The sequence below is a fragment of the Heteronotia binoei genome, chromosome 2 (assembly GCF_032191835.1).
Source record: "Heteronotia binoei isolate CCM8104 ecotype False Entrance Well chromosome 2, APGP_CSIRO_Hbin_v1, whole genome shotgun sequence".
NCBI classification, from domain to species: domain Eukaryota; kingdom Metazoa; phylum Chordata; class Lepidosauria; order Squamata; family Gekkonidae; genus Heteronotia; species Heteronotia binoei.
The window spans coordinates 129,427,014-129,453,206 of NC_083224.1; the positions used below are offsets into that span (position 1 = coordinate 129,427,014).

The 26,193-nt window shown below is 44.3% G+C and overlaps 1 pseudogene; it reads left to right on the forward strand.

The window, feature by feature from the left end:
- The window catches only part of LOC132567349 (AT-rich interactive domain-containing protein 4B-like), a 115,336-nt pseudogene extending 102,350 nt beyond the window's left edge, over nucleotides 1–12,986 (forward strand).
- The last annotated feature ends 13,207 nt before the right edge of the window (nucleotides 12,987–26,193 follow it).

Here is a 26,193-nt window from a genome sequence, read left to right on the forward strand (position 1 = left end):
TGGCATCTACCACATCAGAACAGTCAGGAAAATAAACAGGGCTGCGCTGACAATGCCACAATTTCAAAGCAATGAAGGAGTATGTTTCTGCAGCAATGAAGGAGTATGTTTCTGCAGCATTTCTGCAAGAGTTGTGCAACACTGAGGAAAAGCAATGCTCCTGATGAAGTTGCTTTAAGAACCTGGCAAACAGCACAGTTGGTAACATCTTAACACCTACAAATGCTGTAGGCTCACTTCCCCATGTATGAGAAGTATCAGTCTCTGTCCTTACTCTTAGAAGAAAGAAAATCAATTCAAATGTTATCAGAGGATTGTCTTGACAATGCCAAATGTGTCAAAAGAAAGTTAAGCCCAGGGAGAAAAAATACAAATTAAAATAGAGGATTAATGAATTCCAGATGGACAGACAGAAATCACATCACTAATGGATTGCTAGTGGTAAACAATTTTTCCACTAGCCCAGTGGCTTGTTGCCATATGGAATGCAACCATCACTAAAGGAAGCAATTGCTACATGCACACAATCTTCTAAATGCAAAACTGATTTTAAAATCAAGCATCTTGGGGAAATCATCAAGATCCCAGATGGCTGCCCCTCCTATATGCATTGTTATGAAAATGTCAGCAACCTTAAGTGACATGTACTGTATCCTCAGTGAACTGCTAATGCTGAGCAATGTGCACTGCAGATCTTGTTACAAACATCAGGCACTATCCCAGAGAAATTCAATCCAGCAGCAATGATTTTCATTCCAACTTCCAGAACAAACTTCACATTCCAGGCAAGTCACAACCTTTGGAATCCATCGACTGTTTATCTGAGAGACCTTTTGGATTACCACCTGCCCCCACCCCCAAAACAAACTATGGGGTATTCTGTACAGCTTCCAAACAAAAAACTAATTGGGTCCCAGACTCTTCAGTTTGCAAGATAAGTGTCAATCTGTTTCCTTAAATCGTCTTTACATGCCAAGGTCTAAAACCGAAGAGATCAGTGCTTTCAACCAACAGCCCAATTAAACATAATATATACACCAGTCTTAGGCAAACAGCGTTCTTTAATGCACTGCAGAGTGCGCTGCTTATTTATCACACATGGACCGCGGATATAAATCTCTCCAGAAATGCCTGCTACATGTCCGTAATATCCCATGCCATGGCACTCTCGGATGCTTGGAACTGCACCGTCAGTTAATGCAGCAAGCATCTGGATGGGAGTTTCACAAAGGGAGGGGGAGCACAGCTCCGAGGAAGGGGGTCTTGAGCATCACTCAGGCCACTATGCCGAGCATCAACTTGCGTTTCTCCCAAATATATATATATATATTAAAAATGTATTCATTTATTTATTGCAAAAGCTCGCTCTGCGCTGCAGCCGCTTTGCTTGCAAAGCTGGGAGGGGAGGGAGGGAAGCGGGTCCGCTGTTCTCTGATGAGCCATTACGGCTTCCAGAGGCTTAGCAAGGAGCGGGAGAAACATGCCTGAAGAAGCTGCAAAGTAATTCCGAAGGGAGATCTTATTGCAAATCTCCTCTCCCCCCACCCCACTTGATAGATTAGAAAAGTCTACAGGGGAGCAAAAGGGGATGCCTCTAAAGTTCAGTCTAAAGAGCCACCAGTCTCTAAAGAGACGCGGGGGGGAGGGTGAGGACCCCACTTTTAATTCCACTGGACAGGTGAGAGAGTCAAAACCGGAAGGGGGGACAATGGGAAGTGGGAAACTGGACGGGTATGTGAGAGAGAAGGTAGCGAGGGCTCCTCAGCAGGCATGACCGAGCGCTAGTTTCCAAGTGAGACCCTCTCTCGTCTGCCTCCAGCCAAACGCTTGGACCCCTTTGGCGCACTGCATGCAAGAAAGCCGGCGAAAGACAAACGAGACCCTCTCCTTCTTCAGCAGCCGTTTCAGCCCGTCGAAGGGGAGGGGGACACACCACACACACAGGAAGCTCATCAAAATCCAAGCGGTTTCCCGGGCGAGCCCTACCTAAGCACAGCCGTGTCCCCTTTCCTGACCACCAGGTTCTCCACAGCTGTCCCTGGGAAGTCCACATTTTGGCCGGCGGGGAGGCAGGAGGGCAACAAGCAGCAGAGGCTCAGCAGCACCGCGGCCAGCCACTGGTTGGAGCAACAAGCGCCCTGGACCAGGAGCATCATGTCCATGCCTGCGCGAAGGCTGCGCGAAGGCTCTCGGCTCTGGCTCCTCCACGAGCCCCCCAAGGCAGGCAGGCAGGCAGGTAGGGTGCAGCCTCCTTTCGGGGTCCGGGCAAGCGGTGCGTTCGCCTCTCTTCCCGCCGCCCGCCTTGCCTTGCCTTGCCTTCCTCCGCTCTCGCTGCCCGCGTCCGGAGCGTGTCTAGTCTCGGGTGTCTCGCACACCATCTAGCGAGGAGGAAAACGCGCTGGAGAATGAACCAGCCAGAGAAGCGGCGGCAGCAGCAGCGGCAGCAGCAGCAGACGGACCCCAGGCTCTGAGCCGGTTGCCATGCAGCCGTTTCCGTAGCAACTTGTCCTGGTGGCTGGTGCTGGTGGTGCTGGAGCAGAGGAAAGGGGTGGGGGGGGGGGGAGAAGAGAGAAAGTGTGTGTGTGTGTGTGTGTAAGGGAAAAAAATAATAAAAGCAATATAGGGAGACTGAAGAGCCACCGTGATGGCAAGAAAGAAAAAGGCAATTAAGGGCATTGATTGGAGCTAGATACCAACCTGCAGCTCTGTGAGTGCGCAGGAGAGATACTCAGACATACACACAAGCTGAGTTTGCTTCTTCAGAGCAGCTGCTTCTCTTGCTTTCTTTGAAATTAAGCTGCATCCCAGCTTAAAAGCTTCCATCCCCTAAAAACCTTTCTCTGTCCCCACGCCCAGACTTGCCCTCAGGAATGGGCTGAACACTTACTTGGGTCTATGGGGCATGTTCGAAAGGGTGTGAGGGAAGTTGCTTTGGCACCCATGACAAAAACAACTCCTTCCAGTCCCTTTCAGAAAGGGAGTGCTTCTTATCCCCACCCCCCCCCCCCCTCACTCACAGACTCTTATTCCCAAGGAAAGAACTCCTTGGTGGATCAAGACTTGAATACAGAACGCTGAGATCGGATTGAAATCGCGACTCCTCTGATGCTGACCTACAATGTGGGTGTTTGTGAGACTGTTTGAGGTGCTTCACCTTATAGGGGTGTTGATTCCTTATTTAAAGGGCAGGGAGCTGTGAGTCACAGGGGAAGAATGTCCCTGAAATATCAGGCTATACAAAGACTCACACCATCAAGTCTAAAATGAGTTACTCCTTACTTTTACCCCTGATTACATTCTCTGACTCACCTTTTGAAGAACCTTACTGAAAATAATTGTCTTAACTCTAAAAGTGGAAAGAACATTGCTGGCAGAACCACCAAAGCCTAGGTCACAAACGTGGAGAGGTACAAGTACATTCTACCAGTTCCCAGGGGGGGCTGAGCTGCAAGCCCATTACCATGATATGGTCTATTTATGTCATTTCAGGAGCAGACTAAAAATGGGTTTTTTTTTTTCATGATTTAGGAGACTGTAGAGTGGTGTGTGCATAAAACTGTATCTGCCTCAGAGAAGTGACACTTGGCAGGCTAGTACTTGGGAGCCTACTGAAAGCCACTCACATGTTTGCCCCTGTTAAATCTATGTTAATCAGTTCAGTCAGTCCTCTTCTTAGGAATGGGTTGGTGAGTGGGTGAGGAACTAATTCCAACCAAAACAGAACTCAGCTGTGGGATATATAAAGCAGTACTATACATGACAACGGCACCTTCTGTTAACAAGAGTAGAGTCTTTCCATGCAAGTGGAATTGGAGAATGCAGCAACCAAGTAGCTTGGAGCACTCACACATTTAAAAAACAAAAACAAAACTGGGCTATGTTAGAGTCTGATGGGAAAGGACTAGTTGTTCTTTATTCCCTTACCATTTGTTCTTTTGCATTTCTATGGCAGTTATAACAACCTAGAATAGTCTTGTTGGATCAGACCAAAGATCAGTCTGGTCTAGCAATCTGATTCTGCAACCTAGATGATCCCAAGAAGACCTACAGACCTTCCTCCATTGTTGTCCTCACAACTGATACTGGGGGTACAATGTCTCTGAATAAGGATGCTCTGTTTAACCATGGATAAACCTATCCTCCATGAATTTGTATAATTCTTATTTATTGCCACTTAAATTCCTGATCATGGTTACATCATGTGGCAGCGAGTCCCATTGTCCCATGTATTATAGAAATACCTTATTTTACCATTATTGATGACAGTTGAAGCATTTGTATATTACCACCTCCACCATGAAAATACTAAAATATAAAATAAGGAAGAGGTGCCATGGTCAGACCCACGCCTGTAGCTATGAGGGGGCTTGTGGGGGCACAGCCCCCCGACTTCTGGGTCGGCAATTACCCAACCAGTCCCCGGGGCCTCTGCCATAGCTCCGGGGGCTGCCACTGGCCCCATCAGCAATTTGGCCCACCGGGGGCAGAAGCAGTCTCAGCCTCCCCCTGGAGTTAAAGGGCCAGCAGATCAGCTGTTTCGCGGGCCCTTTAACTCCAGGGGGGAGCTGGGGGTTGCTTTTGCTGCAGCTCCCAGCCTGGATCGCAGCCACTTCTCCTGCCCCTTCCCCTCCCTCCCAGCCCTGATCGCACCCACTTCTGCTTTTTTCCCTCCCACCCAGCCCCAATCGCCACTGCTTCTCCTCGCCCCTTTCCCTCCCACCCAGCTCCAATAGTCACCGCTTCTCCCCACCTTTGTTCCCGCCCTCCCAACTCTGATCGCTGCCCCTTCTCCTCGCATCTTCCCCTCCCTCCCAGCCCTGATAGCAGCCACTTCTCCTGCCCTTTCCCCTCCCTCCCAGTCCCGATCGCAGCCACTTCTCCTGGCATTTCCCCTCCCTCTCAGCCCCTATCAATCGCAGCAACTTCCTGCCCTTTCCCCTCCCTCCCAGCCCCGATCTCAGCCACTTCTCCTGCCCTTTCCCCTCCCTGCCAGCCCCGATTGCCTCTGTTTCTCCTCGTCTCTGCTATTTGCCTCTCCCCTCACCTGTTCCCGTGAGTAGCCCCATGCCTGCTGCCTACTCGGAGGGCTACTCATGAGTAGGCAACAGATCCGGTGACTGGGGCAGGGCAGAGCTGTGCTGCCTAGCCAAAAGGGCTAGGGCCGGCCCTGCCTGTCACTAGAGGGAAGGTCGTGTGGGGCGCGGGGGGGGGCATCAGTGCTCCCCCAAAAATGTAAATGCTCCCCAACCTTCCAAATCCTGGCTACGGCCCTGGTCAGACCGCTTGGTTTTGAAGGCCTGGCTGGGCATTTCCACCCCCTCCTTCTAGGCAGTTAACTCATTTATGCTCACCCATGGTGACTAATGGGTCCAATTGGGTTCCAGAATGCTCTGCAGGATCCCATGCCTTCTGGTGCCTCTGTAGATGAGCTGATAGGGGCCTGGAATTCCTGTCTCTCTGAAGCCATCAATGAGGCAAGTGGTTTGTTTGTCTCCCTCCCCCCTCCACCACTACCATGGCCACAGCTAGCCCCTTCCGGCCACTGCCACCACCATGGTGGTGTTCTGCTCACACCCCCTCCCTCCCCTCGCCATGACTAAAATGAAGTCCCGCTGTTGGCTTCTTCTCACAGGCATGGGCTGTGGGAAAAAGCTGGCAGCAGGGCTTAGTTTTAGTCATGGCGGGGAGGGGGGGCAAGTGGAGCACCACTACGGTGGTGGCAGCAGCCAGAGGGGACTAGCTGCGGGGGGCGGGGTGAGTGGAGTGCAGCAGCAGTGGGGGATGGGCAAGCGAAGTGCCATGGTGGGGGGGGGGCTGCCTAGAGCACTATTCGCCCTAGAGCCGCTTTTGCTCAGGGGGATGAAATGGGAGCCTACACAACAAGTGATTTTCGCAGCGTGCTTGCAACAAAGTTACAAAAGCATCTTAAAGGATGCTTATGAAACCCTATGAGATGATGGTGAAGGCTGCAAAGAGGGAATTCTACTCAGCCTCCATTGTGTCTGCTAGCTCTCACCTATCACAAGTATTTAGTGTGATTAGGTCCTTGACTTCCCTCACTGAGTGGGACCAGAATAGATATAGGAATTCAGCCATTAGTTATGAAGCATTTCTGAGCTTTTTCGTGGAAAAAGTCTTGTCGCTCCATCACGACTTAGCTGGCAATGTTGATATAGCATGTGAACTGGAGACCCCTTGGTCATCTTTGGATTCAGTTTTTGATTCCTTCAACCCACTCTCTCCTGCTGATGTTGACAGGGTCCTGGGTGCTGTTAGGCTGACCGCATGCCTCCTTGACTTGTGTCCCTCATGGTTAGGTAAGGCTGGTGATGCAAGGATACAGGGTCCTCTGATGGATATTATCAACCTGTCCCTGAAGACAAGGATCTTTCCACAGGGTCAAAAGGAGGCCGTGGTTCTACTACTCTTTAAAAAACTATCTTGAATCCTTCAGATCCTGCCAATTACTGCCCAGTTTCAAACTTACTGTTTCTGGCAAAGGTGTTTGAGAGAGTGGTAGTTGAGCTGGTCTAGGGATTCCTGGATGACACACCAGAGCTGGACCCATTCAAATCCAGCTCCCACCCCAGCCATGGGACAGAGATCTTGCTGGTTGCCCTGACAATCTCTGTAGACAGCAGGATCAAGGTGGGTCAGCACTACTGCTGTTGCTTGACTTCACAGCAGCATTTGACACAGTGATTTATGATCTTTTGACTCACTTAGGGGTCTGTGGGTGGCCCTTCAGTGGCTCTCCTCATTTCTCCTTGGTTGAGAGAAAGGGTGGCACTAGGAGAGGATGTGTCCTCTAGGAAACCCTTACTATGTGGGGTTTCTCAGGGGGCACTCATCTCCCCAGTATTATTCAGCATCTATATGCACCCCTTTGCCCAGCTGATGAGAAGTTTTGGGCTTGGGTGTCATCAATGTGCTGATGATATGCAACTGTATTGTTATTGGGCAGCTGGCTGGTCACTGCCCTGCAAATACTGGCTGATGGTCCGGAGGCTGTGGTGGATTTTTTTTTTTTTAAGGCAGGCTGAGACTGAATCTATTAAAGACTGAGGTTCACGGGGGGTGGGGAGGGATTGGAGTTTAGGCTTCCAGCTTTTGACAGGGCACTACTAACACTGGTGACATCTGTCATGAATCTGGGTGTGACCTTGGATGCCTCCGTATTAATTGAGACCCAAGTCATGCACATTGCCAAGCTGGCATTTTTTCATCTCCACCAAACTCGGCAACTGACTCCCTTCTTGTTGAGCCCTCACCTAGCCATGGTAAACCATGAAACAGTCACCTCCAGACTGAACTACTGTAACTTGCTCTATTCTGACCTACCTCTATACTGACCTAGAAACTCCAGCTAGTCCAGAATGTAGTGACACAAGTCCTAATTGAAACATCACAGACGGCACATATTCAGCTAGTGCTGCGCTAGCTGAACTGGCTCCCAGTAGAGTACCTAGTCAGGTTCAAGGTCCTGGTATTGACCTTTAAGACCTTGAGTGGTCTGGGACCAACCATACTAAACCATTTACAGGCCATCAAAAACAGCCCTTGAAATTGGGCTTAGAATACAAAAAACAAAAACAAAAAACAAGTACAGCTACTTCACTGCCTAGCCGCTGTTGCTTGCAACTAGTCTTAAGAGCAGCCTCATCATAAGAATCTGACAGCCTCTACTTTCCTAATCAATTTTTGTTTTTCATTATGCTTTTTAACAGTCATGTATCCCTCTCAATTCTTATGTATAAGGCAACAGTAGGTAAAATGTTAATTTCCAAATGCAGCAAAATGCATCTAAGAATATCTTCCTACATTGTGAACAGAGTAACCAAAGAATGCAGGAACCCATCAGTGATGGCTGTCCAAACCCATTCACCATATAAAATCAGTTTATTTTTTTAAGCCTTGTGCGGTGTCTCCATCTGGGAGACTCAAGAAAGCAGCTCACAGTCTGGCAAGTTAACACCTTCCAGTAGTCATCCAACAGAGGAAGAAGCGAGTACTCTTAATAGGAACTGGAGTTTGGGTATGGTGCCACCTCAGAATGTGCTATGCCAAAGAAGCTGGGAGCATCTCCAAATTAATTGCATTTTATCATCCTGTATAAGTTGCAAGCTATGAATGGAGATAAAGAAGGTCCCTTAATCAGCTACTGTGATGCAATCTAGAGCTAAGATTGTATAAGGTTCAAAAAGAGAACTGAAGATATACACACACAAACACACACCCCTGAGGCAAATGGCATGTTGGAAGAATTTCTGTGATTTGGTGTTTTTTGTTTTGTTTTTCATTTTACTCAAAGCAATTGAAGGTAGGGTGTGTCTGGCAGGGGAAAAAAACAGGCAGTGAAAGACTCCTTTAATCTTTTATTTTCAGTTCAAAATTGTCATCCCTAACTACTTTTTTCACATATCAAAATTCTATATTTTCCTCTGTATAGGTTTTTAAAAGGTGTTGATGGGAAAGATTTGGAGCTAAAAAGGACCAGGGGAAATAATCAAGTAGCTTCTGTCCATGTGCAGTTCTTCCAGGCTGTCCTAGAGGGTGGGATATAAATTTAATAAACCATAAACCATAGAAGACCCACATAACAACTAATAAAAATAATGTAATAAAAAGAAGCCTTGCCAAACTCCAACTAGACCCTACAGGACAGTTTACATATATACCGCTCACATACCTGGGAGTGTAAGGAAGGCAGGATGCTAGAAATGTGGGAACTGAATACAATTTGTCAATTTATTAGTACAGGCATTTGTCTACAGATTACAAATTAACTACTGAAAACTATTTTCCATTCTTTCCCTCAAAGGCTTGTCAATAAACATTGAGGACAAATGAAGTTTGGTACATATTCTTTGCAGATACATGTTGTTACCATTAAAAGAAGGAAGACTAAGGAACAGATGGGAATCAATTAATTATAGCAATCCAAGAAGTTGTATAATGCCAGAGGAGGCTTAGAAGCTTTAAGTCCTCAAGTGAAAACAATTAAGCACTGCAGGTATTTTGAAAATGGTTAAGTTAAGAGAATGCTGGGAGCTAAATCTGGTGTCATTGGTGAGAATAGAAGATATACAGAATCACTTTTCCTGTAATTATGCATTATTGTATAAGCGTTTTCATGAGTTTAAAATGGGGGGGGGGCATTAGTACCACACCAGATACAATGTTCTATTTTCAATACAAAAAATCCTTCTTCAAAGATATTAAATGCTCAGGGAATGTCTAGTACTTCCTTTTAAAAAACCAGTACTGATGACAAAAAAATCTTGGTTTAAATGACTGGTGATTTATTTTCTGTTACCGGTTCCATAGAAATATCTCATGTGCTGAGAATGGGCTCCAAAATGTTTTCTCTGCCCTATGCCTACCCCCTATCTGTGGCCATTGTATACATACAGTAAACTCCTGTGAGACTGCAAGCCTAGGTAGATACTTAGTATCAAAGTGCTATCACATTACTGCTGAATATTTTCACGATTGACCTGTATAAATAATTTGATATTATGCAGCCAGTATGGTTCCATACAAAAAAAAATCATATTGTTATGTGTTCAATCATGGCATAATTATTTCATTAATGTATAGCAAACAAAAGCAAGTAGGTCCCTTCTCTCACAATCAAAATAAAATCTGTCATTTACGCTGGAGCTCTAGAAATAGTGATAAGGCTAAAACTATAAAGGGTTCCATATCTTATAACACCCTTGTTAACAAGGTCTTGCAGTATTACTCAGTGTGTAATTGTTTGCATAATCTAGATGAGGTATTAAAACTGTTTAGACCACTTTACATGAAAAAGAACCTTGATATGACAACCCTGAAGTTAAGAGGAACAGCTGTTTTAAGGGTGACTGTAAAAGGACAAAAAGGCGCATTCAACAGAACCATCATGAGTTTAAAAGTAACTGTACAATAACTGAGAGTTGGTGGAAGTTAAGACAATGTACAGAGAACTAATTATATAAAATATATAATTTGATGCCTTTGAATAATTATTTGATGCCTTTGAATAATTATAAAATAAAATTTCCTGTCAGAAATGGCACCTCCCCAGAAAGGTGGAAAGGTGGAAGGGGTTGGACAGGCAGAAAAGGCAACTGCTATGGAAAACCCCAGTCAGGGAAAATGGAACATTGTATCTGGTGTGGTAGAAGTGATGAGGATGCAGATAGAGCTGGCAAAAACTGAGGCAGAAAGAGGCAGATTGCCAAAATCCAAGCAGAGCAAGAGAGAGCAAGAAGGGAGGCAGAGGAAAGAGAGAGAGAAAGAAAGGTAAAAAGAGAGCAGGGGAAAGAGATGTATATACAAAAAATTAAAGAGTTGCAATTGAGAGTTTCATGGCAACAGGCAGTGGCACCTAGAAGGGAAGAGTCTAGAAATAAGATTAAGGGCATTAGTGGGCCAACATTTGATGTGGCACTAGCAGAGGTCCCTATTTAGGCTTCCCAACCCTCCTGCCCTGGCGGGGGACCCCCGAATTTTCAGCCTCCTCCCCCGCTCTTAAAAAATCTGGGGGCGGGGAGGAGAGAGAACATACCTGTAGGCATCATGTTGTTTTACAGCTTGGGATCCGTTTTTAAAATGTGTCCCTTTAAGGCTGCACAGGAAACAGGAACGGCCCCTCCCTTTCTTTTCCTGTGCAGCCTTACTTTCGTTTTCACAGCGAGCAAATTCTGCTGGAAGAAGACCAAGTACGGTAAGTATTTGTGTGTGTGAGAGAGAGAGAGGGAGGGGGCAGGGAGGGGGGATTTCCTGGTATGGAGGCCCTCCCCCCCTTTAGAAAGTGTGGGGGAGGGGAGGGAAATGTCTACTAGGCACTCTATTATTCCCTATGCAGAACGATAATAGGGAATTGATCCATGTGTATTGGGGGCTCTGGGGGGGGCTATTTTTTGAGGTAGAGGCACCAGATTTTTAGTATGGCAGTAGTGCCTCTCCCCAAAATACCCCCCAAGTTTCAAAAATATTGGACCAGAGGGTCCAATTCTATGAGCCCCAAAAGATGGTGCCCCTATCCTTAATTATTTCCTATGGAAGAAAGGCATTTAAAAAGGCGTGCTGTCCCTTTAAATGTGATGGCCAGAACTCCCTTGGAGTTCAATTATGCTTGTCACATCCTTGTTCCTGGCTCCACCCTCGATGTCTCTTGGCTCCACCCCCAAGGTCTCCTGGCTCCGCCCCCAAAGTCCCCAGATTTTTCTTTAATTGGACTTGGCAACCCTATCCCTATTAGATATAAAAACTTCCATGGGAAATGGAATATGGGAGTTTCAAAAGAACTGGATGTACCCCTTTTGGTGGGAAATGATTTGGTCTCTCAAATTCCATGGGAGGAATTAAAAATAAATACAGTTGCCAGCAGTAGGCCTGAGGCTTCACTACAACAGACAATAGTAGCTGAGCAGAACTTATTCAGCAACCTACAGAAGATGATCCCAGGGTTGAAGGTGCTGAAACTTTGTTGCATAATGTGCCAGCAGCTGAGTCCCTAGCTGAGCAGTGGCAGAAAGCGGACTCGAATAAATAAGACAAAAACAAAAAGTATTTGCAGGAAACCCACTCTGACCAGGAAAATGAATTAAGAATAATTAAAGAGAAAGATGAGAAATATTCTCCTAAAACCTTTAAATTGAGTCACTCATCAAAGACACCTTTTAATGCCAGTATATTACTTGAGATGGCATCCAAACCAGACAGCACTGAAGAAAAAAACCTCTGCATCAGCTCCAACTAAATCTTTAGAGATTGCTTCCATCGCTAATGAATGCAAGCTTCTGACAGCTTTGATGAAAGTGAGAAGGATGATGACCAAAGTGTTCCAAGTGCAGATAACAATTGTAAAGAGGAACCTCAAGATGATGATGTGAACAAAGAAAATAATGAACTCTGTACAGAAGAGCAGAACAGTTTATGCTTTCCAGAAAAGATTAAAAAACCCTTGCTGATGCATCTAAACCAAAATCCAGATCTCCACAAAGACTGCTGTGAGAGCAGGCAGAGCTATCAGATGATATTGACTATGATGGAGAAAATGCAAGCACCAAGAAAGGGAAAGAGGTTAACAAAGAAGCAGTAGATAAAACAAAGCCACGAGTAACACATGGTAAATGGAGGATTGGTGTCACAGAGGAATGTTTAAAAATTGTGGCAGTCGATATTAATTCTAACAAATCAAATGGCAAAGACATGTCTAGTGTGGAAAACAGTAGCAACAACTCCTCAAATCAAGATGAGTGGAAAAAATAAATATAACACCAACAAAGAAATACCGTGGGTTAGAGGAGAAAAGGAAATCTTTATGGACAAATGGTTTTTATTCACGGTTCTCTGAAGTTGCAGAAAAGAGAACAAAACTCCTAAATAACTCCAGTGAAAGACTTCAGTGTCCCAGAGTTAAAGAGCAACAAGATCTGTGGTCCAGTATTCAAGGACCTAAAAACATACACAAGGAATTTTTTTCAGACTCTGACACAGAAGCAGCAACTTCCCACCACATGCTTCTCCAGAGGATGCTGTTCCAGAGGAGCATCTGATGGAAGAGGAGACTGCTTTGTTCAGTGCCACTCAGATCAGATGACAAGTCTGTTGAGGAGAAAACAATTGAACTGAGTGACAAGCAAGTTGAATTCCCAAGTAGTGGCAGTAATTCAGTGCTAAACACCGCTGCAGCCCCACCAGAACCAACACCATCTGTAACTGCAGCAGAATCCAGCAGACATCAGTTCAGTGTATCTGTCTCTGCAAAAACAGTGTATCTGCCAAATCTTCAGGCAGAAGAGAATATATTTCCTGCAGGAAAGAAGTCTCAGCAATCCAAGTCTCCAAGAGCACAGATTCCAGCAAAATGTAGAGAAATTTTGCATCCAGACCTTAAAGAACAGACTAATCATTTGCCAAAACTTTACCAATGGCGTTTCCAAATGGCTGATTTGGAAAATATGAACTATGCAGAATGCCTTACAATAATTTGAGAACAGCTACAAGAAATCCAGAAACACAACTTGTCTTTGAACTCCAGAATAGCCTTGGAAGGATCAGATGAAGTGGTCCATAAGGTTTCTATTGTGAACTATTTAGTGTTCATAGGGACAGGGACAAAATGTGTCATGTTAATATGATGAACCCATATTATGATAGAGGTAATCCGTTCCTTATGGCCAGAGGGGAAAAGGAGGGGGTGTTGGAATTAACGAGGTGGGGAAAAATATCAAAAGGGAGTACTTTACATCAAGTGCATTTGGCCTCATCCCTGAAAAAAGACCAACAATGTCAGTTTAAGGTGGTCTTATTAAGGTACCAACATATATTCTCTTAACTTCCCTGGGAGAAGCAGCCTTGCTAAACACTGAATTGACACAGGGGATGTGAGGCCAGAGGCTTTGCCTCCATATAGGGTGATGGGTCCAAATTCCACCAGCATTGCTAAGGAGGTTAACGACATGTTAGAAGAAGAAGAGTGCAGACTTATACCCCACCTTTCTCTCTGAATCAGAGACTCAGAGCGGCTTACAATTTCCTATATCTTCTCCCCCCACAACAGACACCCTGTGAGGTGGGTGGGGCTGAGAGGGCATTCACAGCAGCTGCCCTTTCAAGGACAATTCCTGTGATAGATATGGCTAACCCAAAGTCATTGCAGCAGGTGCAAGTGGAGAAGTGGGGAATCAACCCCAGTTCTCCCAGATAAGAGTCTGCACACTTAACCAATACATCAAACTGGCTTTCTGACCTTGAACTAATAGTACTGTCTGAAAGTCCTTGGGCCTCCCCTGTCATCTTGGTACCCAAACCTGACAACAACCTCAGATTTTGTTTTGATTGCAGAAGGCTGAATAGGGTTACAGTACTTGATGTATATCCCTTGCCCAGAGTGAATGAATTAGCAGAGACAATTGAAGAGCAGCCCATTTCATCTCCACCCTAGACCTTACAAAAGGGTACAAGCAAGTGGCCAAGGACCCTAAAGACCAAGCAAAGACTGCCTTTGTCACTCGGGAAGGACTGAAACAGACTAGGTGATCATTTTAGAGGGGAGATTATTAAATGGTCATCTGGTCACACCAGCCTAGCCAGCCTGGCAACGGAAGCCTTCCTCTGGTGGGCCCACCCCAGGTGGAAGTGGCCACCATCCCAGGGAGAAGGGAGGGAACATGGTCACTTGGAGGGAGGGCACTGCCTAGTCCAGCCCTCCCTCTGTCCCCACTCCCCTCCAGTCCAACTGCTGGCCTCCCCCCACACTTTAAAGGCCCTGCTGATCAGCTGATGGCACAGGAGTGGTCCTGCACACCCCTCGCATGCAATTTTAATCATGGGGAAGGGAGTGATCCTTAAACAGAGGCAGGCGGAAGGTCATGAGTTTAGTCAGGGACTCATCAGGAAGGCCCTGGGGGCTCAGGGAAGGCTGAGTTGGAGGCTGTCAGAAAGTTGGGGTGGGGCCACCAAAGCCCCCCTCCATAGCTATGGGCCTGGGAAGAAGAGAAACGTAGTGGATCCCTCCCATTCATGGCATTAAAAATCATAACTGCAGAGATTAATATGAGGTTTCCTCTCATGAAGTAGAGGCTTCTTCATATGTTACAATGAATGCACATACAAACATATATCTGTTTGTATGAAACGTCATTGCATGTTCACTTTACCAATAAAACAGTACTTGGATAATTCTGGGGTTTAAATCTCAACTTCAGCTGTACATGTGTTGATGTAACAAGAGAATTACTCAATGCACTTATGTATGTAGATTCACTACAACTTTTGAGAGCAGGACTTGCGTAGTGATTCAATAAAAGGCAATACATTTGTTGAAAACATTCTTTTCTGGGGGGGGCATGAGATTCGTGGGGGGAATCCTATCCGGGGGGGCATGAGATTCATGGGGGGAAAGGCACATGGTGGCTGTGGGGGTGGTGCTTCCCCCGCCGGCCAGCTGACTGGGAACGGGAAGGAGCCTGGGAAAGCGGGAGAACCCCTGCTGGGACCTGGGGATTGGCAAGCCTATAGTAAGTCAATTTGTTAGGTTATTACTTATACTAATGGTCTTATACTGATGATCACATCATCCATTGTATACAAAATAAACTTATATTGAAATCTCACTATATAAAGGCATGCATGTATTGTACCATGAAGCATAAAAATAGTACAAATTAAATTAAATGGCAGAAATTAAAGCTAGTTCTTTTTCAAGAACAAATACTGTCAGTTTTATAGGAGGTGTCTTAAGTCATTCCTGTGGTCAATATAGTTTCTGTGTATACTTGAAGGACCACTTCTTCATATCACCACTAACTGCATTGGTTCAGCTCAACACCTTCTTTTTAAATGTGCCTTCCTTTTAGGAGGTATCTCTGGCTTCTGCATGATGAATGACCTTTTCTGTGATAGCACTAACCCTATGGAATCATATTCTGGATGGAGTGTTGAAAATCACTTCTCTGATTTGCTTCTGAAAGCTTTGAATGGCTATGCTTTTTCTAGGTTGCCTTTGGTTGAGTTCTAGGCTGCTTATGCAAAAGACTGTTGCTTCCATTAGATAATGTAAACAGTTTTCTGCTGAGTTGAATGTTGTGTTTATGAGCAATGTTCATAGCTTTATTGGCTGTTGATTTGGTTTTAATTGCAGTACTGCATTTTTAAGGCTGTATTTTATGTACTTTGATTGTTAGCCACTTCACATGTTATAGAGGAGGGTATAAATGTTTTAAATAAGCAAAATAAATCTGCTTAGCATTTTAATGATTACTGTCCAGTGTCTCAGGCAAACCAGTCTTTCTGAGTCCTACTTTGTAAGATCCTTTGAATATGGAACCATATACATAAAATCATGAGTGATAGCCCTTTCCCCTACAGAGCTTAGACCAAATCATACCTAAGAATCAATTTGGAAGTTGAGATGAAGGCCTTGCAGGAGTACATCTACAAATCTCTACATTAGATGTTACAGAAACAACAGGGAAATCAAAAATACATGTCTGAAAGCCCCATATATGATGAACATTCAAAGTAGTTTTCAGGCTTTGGGTCTTTTGGACTTTTCAAAATATTTCTTCAATTTTTTTTAAAGGATTATGAATTTTAAAGGGAATTTATCTTGAGGAGCTCTAAGACACTATTTTTTTTAATGGTGAGTTGACCTAACCCTTGACTGTGGAAACATTTTATAAATTTAAACAAGCCTGTTGTGTGACATTGTTGTAAGCCATACACTCAACCATTTTGGAATTTAAAATATGAACACTGTATGCACTGCCAAGATTGGGAAGTTCCTGGGTATTTGGGATGGTGGAGCCTGGAAAAGGTGGAGTTTGGGCCAGGGAAGTATCTCAGCAAGGACATGATTTCCTAGAATTCACCCTCCAAAGCTTCCTTGTGAAACTGAAACCAACAGAGGCAAAGACTGCATTAACAAAAGAAGAAGAAGAATTGCAGATTTATACCCCACCCTTCTCTCTGAATTAGAGACTCAGAGCAGTTTACAATCTCCTATATCTTCTCCCCCCACAAGACACCCTGTGAGGTGGGTGGGGCTGAGAGAGCTCTCACAGCAGCTACCCTTTCAAGGACAACCTCCATCAGAGCTATGGCTGATCCAAGGCCATTCCAGCAGGTGCAAGTGGAGGAGTGGGGAATCAAACCCGGTTCTCCCAGATAAGAGTCCGCACACTTAACCACTACACCAAACCGGCTCTCTACATGAAAAGAAACAAGATTAGGAAAAAAACCCATGAGATTTTTTTTTTGTTATAGGCTATTTTTATGGGGAATTTATTTTATTTTCATATTAATCACAATTCTTACAAAACATCCCATTTTTATAATAAATAAAAAATGCACAACTTTAGTTCTCATCTTTACTTCTTGTGCACTAATAGTTGACAAATATAGTTTATGTTTTAAGTTCTTGCTGGCAATGTTATATCTCCAGATCAGGAGACCATAATTTGTTAGGTAGAATTTGAACCTCGTACTAATTTAGATATTAATTTCACCTAATGCAAATCAGGGGTAGCTTGACTATCCAATAAATAATTTATTTGACTAATTTAGCTTGACTAATAAACAGAAGCAGATTGCATTTTTCTCAGATATATTAGTTATTCAAATACATTTGACAAATTTAACATCTTGTATGGAAAAATAAATTGCATTTGGATTATGAATATTTAAAATATGAGCTCTTTAGTTATGACTGGATCAGCTACGAAGTATATATAGTACTGAGTATTAACTAAATTTCTTAGATTACAGGCATTTGACGATATTATGAGAAATTAGTTAATATCGTTATTTGCTAGTAATTGAGCTAGTTTTAAGATAAATAATAATCAATGCAATTTTTTTTCATCAAGATGTTAAATGTCAAAAAGTATAATAAATCACCAGTTATATCTGCAAGGCATTGCTTCCTCAGTTGATTCTCCATCTTTGTCTCTCTAATAACCTTTAATCTTTGGGGAGCGGCTGTGGCTCACTGGCAGAGCCTCTGCTTGGCATGCAGAAAGTCCCTGGTTCAATCCCCAGCATCTCCAGTTAAAAGGATCAAGCAGGAGGTGATGGGAAAGACCTCAGCCTGAGACCCTGGAGAGCCGCTGCCAGTCTGAGTAGACAATACTGACTTGATGGACCAAGGGTCAGATTCAGTATAAAGTGTGTGCATTTATGTGCGTTCATGTGCAATCTGTTAATTTACCTGTTGCAAAAATGAAAAGCAGAAAAGCTATTCCTGGCACCAAAATGAGGGGTGAAACACACTCAAAATAAGGGTAGCCATGTAGGAGGAGTTTATATGCATATTGATACCAAACAAATCTTGTATACAATTACATGACTGCTTTTTTGCAGTGTTTTATTAGTGTTACAAATATATATGTGCACAGGGGTGATGCAGGAAAGAAGGGGGAAAATATAAGGAAACTGAAGAGAGTGAAAGCTGTAGCAAATCATGCAATCACAGTAATCTGTGCTAATTAGGAAATAAAATGACAGAAGATTCCTAATCCTCAAATAAATTACCAGATATTTGAAAACTTCAGACTCAAGGGATAAATTCAGATGACTTCAAAAGCAGAAGCTATTGAAAATCAGTCTTTTCTTTTCCAGACAGTTTTTTGAACACAGCTCTAGAATCCAGCAATATGAGCAGGGCCAATACCTACAACTGCATCATCTGTCCTTGATAGTATTAATATCTTCAGCTCCCTTTTGGGGTGTATGTACAAGTACATTTTCATGGAAATTCTAGATGACTATACTAAAAGGTTTACTTTCTAAACATAAAATATGACAGTGGAATTGCTTTCTGTTTGCAGATACAAAATAATAAGCATTCCATGGTGTCTTATTTCTGTAGGTCCTTGACAGTTCATAATACATGCATTTATACTGAGCAGAAGCAAAAGCTCATTTCCATAAAAACATGCTTTCCAGACCTTTTGTTTACATGGCCAGCAACTGAATTCTGTGTAGCACTTTGTTCTGTTTCATAATCTCTGACCACAGCTGCCCTGTACTGATGCTTACAACATTTCTTATAGGAAAATATAGTCAGCAATATTTCCTTCCTGTGATAATAATGAAGTGAGATTGGTGTGAACCTAAGTAATCAGTGAATTGCCTTAGAAAGTTTTATTGAGATCTGTTTACTGTTATCCTAACATTTCCTCACTGATGATCGCTCTGATCACAATGGCTGATACTACCGCCATTGTTGTAGGAAAAGCCCAGCAGGAACTCATTTGGATATTAGATCACACCCCCTGATGCCAAGTCAGCCAGAACTGTGTTCCTGCACGTTCCTGCTCAAAAAAAGCCCTGGCTGATAGGATTTTACTGTCATATATTTCCATTGGTGTGAATAGGAGTTGCATGGCCAGGTCATGGATTACATTTGACCTTCTGTAAATACTGCTCACAGTGTTCAGATATGCTGTTTTTTTTAATTCAGGTGGATGTGAAAAATGTTTAAATGCTTTCATCCATCATAAATATCGGTCATTTCCTTATCTATAAGCTAGCACTGTAAATATTTCTGGATTTCTGTTCTCCCACAATGTAGTTATCTCAGTCTTTTGTGTAGCTGCTATTCTAATTCTTACTCTGCCCTCCACATTTTGGCTATTGCATATGTATTTTTAAACATTTCATCTGGCAACACGGGTTTTTACATTTCCAGTGCATTTAACTGCAAAAAGAAGGATTAACAGCATACAGTTTTGTTTAAAATGCATTCATTTAACTTCTGCAGGCCATGCAGTATTTACAATAAGCACATACGAAGCTTTTGTCATTGCAACCAACTTTAATACAATTCTGGGTCTTCCCCCCCTTTTTTATTTTCACTTCACTTCTGCCTGCCAATATAGCTGCAGAGTGCTTAAAGGTAAACAATAAAGCAGCAATAAAAACAGAAAAGATAACATTTACATTAAAATACATTCCATATTGACTCTATCAAGACATTCTATCAAGACTCTAACATTCCATATTGACTCTATCAAGACAGTTAGTTTAAATTAAATACACATCTTTCTGCTTCTCTTGGATCAAAGTGAAAATCTTATTTTGTAGATTTTGCATTACAAATTCTCAACAGAGTTACACATTTCTAAACCTGCTGGAGTCAATGAGCTTACAAGGATGTAACTCTGCTTCGGCTTGAACTTCAAAAGTACTAGCACCCCCCCTCCCCCCCAACAACAAGTACCAGTAGGAATCCTACTAACTGAATGAAGTTGCCCCTGTTATCTATCATCAGTATATGTACAGCCATGCTGGCTGGGGCTGATGGGAGTTGGAGGCAAAAAACATCTGGAGAGCTACTGTTGGCCACCCCTGCTCTATGGTAACACAACCATGCCAGGCTGCTAAACACGTCAACCAAGAAATAAGTCCCATTACCTATACCAGAGCTGAGAGCATCTTGTCATCCTCAGGACAAGAATGATTATTTTAATTCCAACTGTCCATATATAGAACAGAGGGAAATGTGTTTTTTCCAAGGCTATCAATGTATCCCTCAATTTAAACCAAATCACCTAAAATCAGACCCAGTGTTGTAATCATCCAGTCTTTAATATATTTGTGACCTTAAAGAAGTAGGAAATAAGAAACAAAAACTGTTGCAATCTAGGATTAGTCTATTATGCAGGATTCAAAACACATTTTGTATTTTGAGATATGAGGACAACTGTGTACTGTAATGATACTTTCTTACATCATTCACTCTGCTATCTATAATGGAAAGGACATAACATGCCGGTATCGGTTACGTTTTTGAGAAATAATGTTTTTGAATCTAGTCCTTTTGTGAACTGAGGGGAATTTTCTTAATGAATTTAGCTTTCATTAAGAAAATTTCATTATATACATATATTGCCAAGCATATTGGAACTTTCTGGCTCTCTCATTGGCTGTGGTATGCACTCCATCAGCCATTGGGCTCTCAACTGCCACTCAAGTTCCATTGCATTCCATTGGTTGAGTCCACACCTTTCTCCCACCCTATGTTGCCTACCCTCTCTCTGTGGCATTTGGAAGATAAAGTAGGCAGTGGCAGCAGGGAGACAGCAAAGAGACAGGGAACAAAGGTAGTAATGTGACTAGGCGGCAAGGCCTGGGCCTGCTGGGAGTGTTTCTTCAGAGGCCATGGTAGCTCCCTCTTTCCTGTCACTTCCTTCCTCCCTCCTCCCCTCAGCCTTGCCCCAGGGCAGATAAGGATTGGGCCACTGGGGAAGCTGTTAGGCAGTGGCTGTTGCTAGGTAACTAAGCTTGATTTTGTCAGTAAAGAGAGAGGCCTCAGTTGAATATAATGCCATAGAGTCCACCCTCCAAAGCAGTTATTTGCTGTCTGAAGTTCAGTTGTGATACTAGGAGATCTTCAGGCTCTGTCTGGAGGTTGGCTAACCTAGGTTTGACTGCTTGCTACTGTTCAGCAGCAGCCCCCTCCCATGACAACCAGTGTAGCATTGGAGTTAGTGGTTCAGAGCAGGGTCTGTCAGACCCAGGATCTTGCTGTGGAAGCTGACTGGGTGATTTTGGACCAGTCACAGACTTTCAGCCTAAACTACCTTACAGGGTTGCTGTGCAGATCAAAAGGAGTAGAGGACAATGATGTAAGCTGCTTTGGTTCCCACTGTGGAGAAGACTGTCCTTTTCCTAATTAGAGGCTGCAGAGAGGGGGGGAGGAGATGGAAAGCTGAAGTCAGATCAAGTTCTCACAGAAAACAGCTGCATTGAGGTGTATACTCTATGGCAGGGGTGGCCAACGGTAGCTCTCCAGATGTTTTTTGCCTACAACTCTCATAACCCCCAGCCATTGGCCATGCTGGCTGGGGCTGATGGGAGTTGTAGGCAAAAAACATCTTGAGAGCTACTGTTGGTCACCCCTGCTCTATGGTAACGCAACCATACCAGGCCAAAAAACCCAAAAAGCAGATCATGCCACAAGCTCATGCTGATACAAATGTCACAAGGCTGAATATAACAGGAAAAGATGGCAACAATGCACTGCAAACAAAAAGAATGCTGAGCTTCATTGTTGTCAAGCACCCCCCCACACACACACCCCTATAATTATTCTTATCTCCATTCTGGGCCTCTTTTAGGGCTTTGAGCCACCACTGACATGGGGACACACACACACACTTGGGAGGGGGGGCAGCATCTGTTTCAGCTATGGGATGGATAGGAAAACAGCAAGGGTGGAGGTGAATGAAGGCCAAAGTTTGGTGGGTTGATGGGAAGACAGCAAGGGTGGGGATGAGTGAATGTCATGGGAGGGGGGCGAAGTGGAGTGCTAAAGAATTGGAAGTAGTTGAAAGGAAGAGGTGTTGGGGGTGGGTGGTAGCTGGAGGGGGTGGGGTGGGAAGACACAAAGGGGTGTGTGAGTGAATGCTTTCACTTGGGTGAGTGGGTGGGAAGACAGCAAGGGTGTAGGGCACTCACCCAGAACCTCTTAATAGAGCCCATTGCATTTTCCCCCCACAACAGGCCTTATTTCTTGTATTGAATAATGCTGTTTTGTTTTATGCTGGTCTCTTGGAACATCTTTATATTCAAACTAGGTAAATCATTCTCCCACATTGCATATGGTTGATCACTAAGTGGTCTGAAATTAACTAGCATGCATTGTCAGTGTCTAAGCCATCATAACATCACAGTAGTATCAGAATATACATAGAAGTAAACCTCTCAGTGGCTAAGCTATGAATCAGAAATCCCCTTTTATGAATGATATATCTGTCATCAGGGCCAGATTATGACATGGTAAGGCCCTAAAATGATATCAGTTTGAGAAGTCATGCAGTAAAAATAATACAGGACTTACTGTTGGTTCTGCTTTTTTGTAAGTCTCTCTCTTGGCTGCCCAAGCAATTGGTGGTGCTGTAAGGTGAGGCCTAGGCTTCCCAACCCCCCTGCCCTGGCGGGGGACCCCTGAAATTGCATCATCCTCCCCTGCTCTCAAAAAATCGGGGGGGGGGGGGGAGAACATACCTTTAGGCATCATGTTGTAAAGCTTCTGATCCGTGTTAAAATGTGTCCCTTTAAGGCTGCACAGGAAGCAGGAAACAGGAAGGGCTTCGTGGGAAAGTAACAGTTTCCATGGAGAACGGCCCCTCCCTTTCTTTTCCTGTGCTGCCTTGCTTTCATTTTCCCAGCAAGCACATTCTGCTGGAAGAAGACCAAGTACGGTAAGTGTTTGTGTGTGTGAGAGAGAGAGGGAGGGGGCAGGGAGGGGGGATTCCCTCGTATGGAGGCCCCCCCTTTAGAAAGCATGGGGGGGGGAGGGAAATGTCTACTAGGCACTCTATTATTCCCTATGGAGAACGATTCCTATAGGGAATAATAGGGAATTGATCCGTGGGTATTGGGGGCTCTGGGGGGGCTATTTTTTGAGGTAGAGGCACCAGATTTTTAGTATAGCATCTAGTGCCTCGCCCCAAAATACCCCCCAAGGTTCAAAACGATTGGACCAGAGGGTCCAATTCTATGAGCCCCAAAAGATGGTGCCCCTATCCTTAATTATTTCCTATGGAAGAAAGGCATTTAAAAAGGTGTGCTGTCCCTTTATATGTGATGGCCAGAACTCCCTTGGAGTTCAATTATGCTTGTCACATCCTTGTTCCTGGCTCCACCCCCAATGTATCCTGGCTCCACCCCCAAAGTCTCCTGGCTCCGCCCCCAAAGTCCCCAGATTTTTCTTTAATTGGACTTTGCAACCCTAGTCAGGCCTGGGTGGGCAGGAGCCACAAATTTAGGCTGGGGGTGTTTTAACTTATTTTTCTCATGTAGATGCCCCTCATTTTATAAAGCCCTAAAACGTAGTTTATTTTATTAAACTCAGCTCCTATCTTACAAATTTTCTAGGTAGCCTTAGGCAAGCCACTGTGTCAGCCTCAGAACATATTCTCAACAATAATACTAATTTATGTTACAGGAGAGTTTTAAGGATTAAAAGATAATTTATGTGAAGCACTAAGAAACGGTGTACAAACACCAGTCTCATCAAGTTAATTGTTTTTAAAACTTCCCAGTTGCAGCAAACATGTGTATACCATTTAACAGTATTTTATTTATTTGCTTCGTTTATACCCCATTTTTCTGGATTCTTCTCTCCTCCATTTTTATCATCATGACAATGCTGTGGTAAACCAGGTGTGTTACTGGCCCAAGTTTCCATGTCAGGTTGAGCCTTTGAATCTGGGTCTCCCAGATCCTAATCTAACCCCCTCACCAGTATACCACATTGGCTGCCTTCATCTGTGGCCAACCAAACACCTTTAAAGAGATCACAATCAAGGCATGACTGTGAAGCCTCACCACCTTATAAATCTCAAGTGCATATCCTTGTCCCAGAACCTGGTATTGAATGTGTAAGATATGGTGATGACCACTGATAGGATGCAAGATACACATTGAAGATATTTATGATCAATGATTAACCATGATAATTAAATGGAACCTCCTTGATCAGAGGGAAAAGTGGCTTCTGGTTTAATGTTCTGAGGAGGGCTACATACTTTGAAGCACTGTTTGGTTGTACAATGTTGTAAAAAATTAGGTGTCCACTCAGGATTTGCCCCTCATCACATAAGACTGTTTCCAGAAGAATGAGTCTTCTGTGGAATCCTAAGGGTGAAATTAGAGCCAGGCACACAGATCTCCTCTATCGTTTAGGTTAGAAATCAGCTCAAGAAACATGATTTTTCACAACAGTTATGCATCCACTGCTTGCATCCAAGCTGGACTATTCTAATGTGCTAAATGCAGAGCTGCATTTGAAGGCAGCCCAGAAGATTCAGCTGTTTCAGTATACAGCAACAAAGCTGTGGGTAGACATAATTTATAGGAACCATGCATTGCTAGTTATAAAGTATCCCTACTGACTGTTACCCCCCCCCCCCCCCCGGCCTGGCACAAATCAGCACAGTGGTTATTAGCTATAAAGCACCACAGGATCTTCAACCTGATATCTGAAGGTTCTTTTCCTTCTTTATGAACTTTCCCAGGAGATGAGATCGTCACCAGAGGCCCTGTTCTGTATGCCCACCAGGATTTTTTTTTAATGCACTAGAATGCCATTCTGGCTGGCTTAGCCAGCACTCTGGCTCGAAAAAAGCCCTGTGGTTTGTGTGTGTGTGTGTGTGTATGACGGGCATATTTGCCAAGTGCTTCTTACCTCCCTTGCGTATTAAACAAACCCAAAGTCTCAGGAAGCAACCAAGGTGTGCCATGGGCTCTTCTTTCCCTGGCTGGCTGGCTGCTGTGCTCCCTTTGCCTCTCCACACCTCCCTTCTGGCATATCCTACAAACCCAACTTGAATGCACACTTTGTGTCAGTGGCTCTGCTGAGCAAAGGTAAGGGGTGCCCCAAGCTGAGGCTGAGCAGGAGCAACTTTGTGCATCTCCTTCCCTCCCTCCATGTCAGCCTTCCCACTCTGCTTGCCCATGCTGATTTATTGCCTCTGCCATGATTCCCTGCCTTGCCTCCAGCCCCAGCCAGCCAAGGCCATAGTCAGCTGCCTCCAGACAAGCCCCCTGGCCAGCCACCAAGCCGCTCAGCCCCTATGGGGAGCCAGCAGGAGAAGGGGGGAGCCAGTCAGGGCTGGCCAGGTTATGTAACTTCCTTGCCCTCCTGGTCACCTCTTTTCCTCCCTCCCTAGAGTGGCTGATTGATTCAGATCAAGGCAGGAAGGAGTGAGGTGAGCCTTGGCAAGGACTGCTGCTGCAAGTGTGCACTGGATCATGGCTGGTAGCGAGGGAGGGTGTGTGGTGCTAGTCGCCTCTGTCCACCCTCTGCATGCTCTCAGAGGCACTCTTGCACTGATCAGTTTGCATGCTCCTCTTGGTTCACAAGTTCCAGATCACTGCTGCTTTGTTCTGAGTCAGACCCTTGGTTGGTCAAGGTCAGTATTGCCTACTCAGACTGGCAGCCACTCTCTGGAGCCCCTGCTGGAGGTCTTCTGGCCCCTGCCCCACCTTCAGCCAGATCTTTTGCACTGGAGATGCTTGGGACCTTCTACATACACAGCTTAGGACCTTCTACATACACAGCTGTCCTCTCCCATTAACCCTCCCTACCTTCCTTTTGCCTTGAGAGTTGCCATTTCCCCTTTAAAAAAAAAAAAAACTTACTCAACTCTGTGTTTTTAGCTGCAATCTGCTGGGTTGTAATTAAGCCCCTTAAAAGCCCCCCTCCCTCATTGTATGTCCATGTGTGTGGGGACTTAAACTATTCTATTTGTGTGTATCAGGCCATTGATAATGGCACCGAATCCAAGCCAACAACAACAACAAAAAGCAAAGCAAAAACCCAAACAAACCACTTGGCAGTCCTATTTTACACCATCGCTCAGAGAATGGCTGCTGAAAACACCCCAGAGAGATTTAGCTCTTTGGGCTGTGTTATTGTTGAAGAGAGAGCTGCATGAGTCTGATTGCCAGAAGTTTCTTTTCTTGTAACAAAACAGGGCAAAATCATTGCTGCCAATCTGAAAGAGATAAGTGAGGTATAATTTATTTGCCACAATCTGCTACTAGACAGTTAAAAGGCTTCTTGAGGCTTGGTGTGATCAGCTTGTCTGCACTGGGCAAGGAGATGGGTTGTTTTGCTGGAAGGAAATACTTTCAGAAGCAAAACTGGGTGAATTGTATAGAAGGTGTTACTGGAGTTCAGAGCTG